Source organism: Furipterus horrens, unplaced genomic scaffold, assembly GCF_987537825.1.
Source record: "Furipterus horrens unplaced genomic scaffold, mFurHor1.1.pri manual_scaffold_12, whole genome shotgun sequence".
Lineage (NCBI taxonomy): Eukaryota > Metazoa > Chordata > Mammalia > Chiroptera > Furipteridae > Furipterus > Furipterus horrens.
Window position 1 is genome coordinate 85,026,122 of NW_028327182.1, and position 5,155 is coordinate 85,031,276.

At 40.2% G+C, this 5,155-nt stretch overlaps 1 pseudogene; it reads right to left on the reverse strand.

Moving 5' to 3' along the window:
• Positions 1 to 3,364: 3,364 nt before the first annotated feature.
• On the reverse strand, positions 3,365 to 3,706 carry LOC149996532 (calcipressin-2 pseudogene; annotated as a pseudogene).
• Between the last annotated feature and the right edge of the window lie 1,449 nt (positions 3,707 to 5,155).

Genomic DNA, 5,155 nt, shown 5'->3' on the forward strand with positions numbered 1-5,155 from the left:
GGGTTTTATTCGTTCAGCCTTTCCAGCAGTTGATTTTTCCATGTTTCCTTCAGGTGCTTAGGAGCCGCCTCAGCTTTACCTGGTTTCAGGTGCTCCGCGGGTCACGGTTATTGCTCCTTGCTTGTTGCGCGCCTTGGAAGTCCATCACTGAGGATATTCTGTGAACCCTTGGTGATGTTACCTTGGTGACCTGGGAATGCTCTGCAAAAATTAATGAACAGGCAGACGATGGATTTGCCATTGTACAGAGAATGTTGGGCAAAAGCATGTTTGTAAGTATGATTCTACCAAAGCCGTTTATCAATGTGTAGATATTTTCCATCGAAAGTGAGTCAGTTTTTATCTATGGCTTGGGCTTCACAGGGTTAGCTGTGAGGAACTGTCTGGGAACCCCTTCACAGTTTAAAGGAGGTCCATGAGGTTCTTTCTTGAGAGCTCATGACGTTTTGTATTTGCCATCTGGGTGAAGGTATATAAACACCTTGGTATTTCCTTCAAACTTATTTTCAAAGGCTGCAAATATACTTTACAAACACTATTTCAAGAAACTGTAAACAAGCCTGGGAAATAGTAAGTGCACTTAATATTTACTGAAAACTTCCAATAGCTTCTTCTCGCCCCAGGGGCAAATTGCTCCCCAGCTGGCCTTCACCCTCTGAATGCTTTCTCAATCACTAATGTCGGAGCTACACTCAATTTCTAGCCTCCTGTGTTCTCGCTTGCCTCCATCCCCCTTGGAGCGTGTTTCTTCTCCCAGGACTACTCCCCACTCTCCCCTTTCTCATTCCTAGTCCTGCTTTGAGTTTAGAAACTTCAATGTCACCTCCCTGAGACAGTGTCCAGATTCCTGCACCAGGTTAGGTCCCTTCCTGTTGGCTTCCTCATAGGAGTTGCAAGAAGAAATTAGGAGCCTACAGAGTACACATTTTCAAAGAGTAATCACAATTGTTTTAGTGATTTTAGACATAAATAGGAAAGATTTGAGCTCTGGGCTGTCTTCTTTGTGATAATCCATGTGTTTCTATTTATGTGCTAAATTGATGTCCTGTCAAAAGTTGCTGCCAAAATTGCATTTTAGAAGAGCCAGGAAGAGCTTGTCAGACATCTTGACTTGTAGTTTGGATCGCTGAGTTTTGTCAGATTTCCTTGGCTGTCCAAGAAAAAAGTAAATCCCACCTCAAAATCCTTGACTTCTTCCTCTGGATAGTTAAACATATTATTAGTAGCTTGACCATAATTCAAATTTCATCATTACAAACATCCAAAGATTATATGACTTTTATGATTATATTAAAACATTCTTTTATTTAATATAACTTAAAGTAAGTAGTTATTATGCAAAGGCTTCAAAGCCCTTTGGTAATATAAGCTGCTGTGTGATGGTATCATTTTAATCACATTAGGTATTCACTATTCTTAATAATATGCAGAGCAGCAGAAGAGTCAAGAGAGAAGATTCTAAAGAAGACCACACCACTCATGATACATAAATTAATATCTCCATGGCTTAGTTGCTTCATCTATACAATGGACATGACAATGACACCAACCTCATAGGAATACCATGAGGGTTAAATGACATAATGCCTATAAAGAGTTTAGGATAATATATGACACAGGGTGGGCTCTAAAGAAATGCTACCTATTTTATTATTACATATACTAACACATGCCCCTTTACACTTCTTGATGAGTTAGTTCTGCCATTTCCTTTTTCAAACTGATCACCGTAGGTGTCAAAAGAGTTACAGCAGTTGTGGGACAGTGACTTAAATCTAGTTTTCCCTTCCTGTGGTGCTAGGAAGCTGACCTCATTCTCATGGGCTCCTTGAGAGTAAGAAGCGTAGCGTCCTCATCTTGAACCCCTGCGGCCCATTGTGCAGTGTGGTACAAGCCTGCCTCTGCCATTTCCCTTCATTACAGTGTCTTCCTTCCAGTATTTGGACAGCAAGCTCTCCTCCATACTAGACCATAACCTGATCTACCTAATATTCTTAGGCCAGTTGTGTCTTGCCCATAGATACTCAATAAAGGGGAGGGGCATACAGATGACAAAAATTATTTTCCAAAGTGAATAGGTGAGAAAATAACTGCATATTTTAATCACAATTTACTCCCTTTCCCCAATTTTACCATCATAGTAAAAAGTCTGAGGACTGACCACATTCTTTTTTAACTAACTTAATAACTAATCAACCAACCAATTAAACAACCAACCATCCAATCTCTCAGGATCCGAGCAAGAATCAAACTCCTATCTCAAGGAACAACTTAAATCCTGTGGTCATTATTTTATTGATAAGCTATTGGTTAGCAAGGGTATCAGGCTGATACTCAAGTTAGGTCTGTCAAATGGAATCACAAAAGGAAAGATGGTTTTAATAGTTCTATTAGAATTTCTTGAGATTTTATTTGACATCCTTGGTTTTTATTGATTCGAGGTGTGGTAGACACATTTTTCAAAGAAACTCTGGCATAGAGTGAAAAGAAAAAGCCTTCCGTGACACATGTGGATTTTATTATTTTCTATCTGTTCATCAAGAACACACATCCTAGAGAAAAACAAGCAAACAAACAAGATCACCTGCTCATCCAATAGAGTTTCTGATTCTGAACGGTTGGCTGTTTTGAAGTTCTTCCCATGCCTAAGTCTACAGCCTCCTCACCCCTTCCCATCGGCTGCCTCGTAGTTGCTGTGGTGTCACAGAGGGACGTCGTTCTGAGAGTCACAGATGCCGTTTCTCCTCTGTCACTTACTACTCTGTGAAGAGAGTCAATAAATTTGGTCAGTTGTTTATTCCACAGCAGCCCGACTCCTGAAATCCTGGGCCTCAAATTTCCATCTGTTTGTTAAAGAGCTTGCTCTTGCTTTTTTTTTTTTTTTTTTTTTTTAGCAGCACAATCAATGCATTTTTATCACTGTTGACAAGTTAGTCACGACTCTAAAACAACCCTTATTTTTCTCTTTAAGACCATTTTACTCTCCCTCCTCCCTCCTCTGTGCCAGGCTCAGGGGACATCTTGTCTGAGGCTGAATTTCAACTCCATCTGTCCCTTCTGCCTCCGTCAGTCCCAGGTCACCCTGGTCCCTCGATGTGCCCCCAACATGCGGACTCAGCTCCATGAGCCGTGAGGTGTCTGAGACTTGCCCTTATCTTGTCTTTGCATCAAGCTTTGTGAACATGAATGACATGTAAATTTTCTTTCCCATTCTGGATAAAAGATGATCTGAAGTTACCACCTCCAAGTGAGTGGATGAGACACCCCTGGGCTCGGCTGGTCAGAAAGTCCGACTTGGCCTGGGCCTCCTTTACAGACAGTGAAGCAGGGAGAGCCCTGCCTTGGAAGACCTGTCACTGGCAAGTCACTTCTCCCCTTCTCTGGGCCTCGAGGTTTTTCCTCCTGTTCCTAGTTCGGCCATGGCATAGAGGAGGTCGTAGCTGAGGACTGGGGTGGCATCACTGATGGGCTGCCAGCCAACAGGAGGAGATGCAGGGGGAGAGACGGAAAACTGTTTGGCCGTCTGCGATGGAGCCAAATGCAGTTTGTCTCCATCTGTCTCTGGAGTCTGAACCTGTGCAAAGTAGAGTTTGAATTTCTTCCCTCTGAATTGGGTTTCATGAAGCTCTCTCTTGGCTCGGGCATCAGATTTGGGATTGCTGAAGTTTATTCGGACACGTCTGAAACTCTTAAATAGCTGGAACATCACACACCCTTAAGCACCCTTAGAGCTGTGCTATTTTTTTTAAAAACCTACCTGCAAGAAAAACTAAAGGAGTTCTCAAGAGTTTGTAATACTTTATAGAAAAGGGGATTCTATTTCTTAAAAATTCTATTCTGTAAGGACTATTAAAACCCATCTCATAGAAATACTTGTCTTGAATACCATTATGTACAGGGTGGGGCAAAAGTAGGTTTACAGTGGTTCATATGGAACAATAATTAATACAAAATAATACAAGAATAAGCTTTGTCTTTCATATACTCACAACTGTAAACCTACTTTCGCCCCAGCCTACATGTAGACGGCAAAGTTGTGGGCATTATGACTTACTAGCGACAACTGCTTCCTTTATCAAACTCTGAGTTTGTTTATTAATCCTGGAAACCATTATGATCAAGTTAATAGAGAGAAGGAGCTCTCTGAGCTCAGTGTACATGGAAGTTCCTGAGAACAGCCCAGAGTTAGTAACTGGATGGGACCCAGGTAAAGCTGGCGCAAAAAGGAGTGGTGAGGACCCTTCGGGAATGCCTTATCCCTCTTAGTCCCCTTAGTTATTTGTGTCGAAATCACGTCCTTAGGACCACATTCTTTTAAGATGGATCACTGTAAAATATTTTTATTATAGCACCTTTGGCGGCAGAATGTTTTCCAAATATATAAAGAAGCAATTAATTTGTCCCAAGCCTTGTGTATGTTATATTTGCCATGTGTAAGTGCTTAACTAAGAGTTAGGGGAATCTGATAATTTGAGGAGAATCTATGATGTTTAAACAGAAGATCTGAACCAACTTGCAACTAAATCACTTCTTTAGAAACTGCTTCATCCATTCCAGTATGTCTGATTTTGTTTTCTGGAGGCATGAAATGGCTAATGAAAATAGCACAAATGGAGTTTTCACAATTAGCCATTGGTAAAATGAGGAGTAAAAAAATGTTTCTGGGATTTAAATTTTTTTCTGCCTTGCATGGTTGCTGTAATGGTTAATGGAGGTAATCTGCATAACGAATTTTAAAGAGTACCTGAAATTCAGATGGTTCTCAAAAAATATTAGTATCATTGTCATTATTAATAAATATATAAGGTTGAATCAGTGATCGATGCTAGATATATTTAGCAGTCAATATAAGTTTGTGTCTCAAGAAGTTACAACTGTACTCTCAAGTTTTGACAGAATCTGCAGAAACATTTATATTGTACTCTTTTCTCTCCTAGCACCTTAATTTAAGGAAACGATTTGGATTAAATATTTAGCAGCCTATCAGCAAGATCTAAAGTCCTGGTTTTCTGTCATTACAAAAGCAGGGGTCTATGGGCTATTTTTATTCTTAAAAAAAAAAAATTCTTACAGCATGTAACCATTTGATAATATGCACTGAAGTTTAGAGAATTACTAGGAGAGAAGCATGGTTTGTGAAAAAGTATGTTTTTGG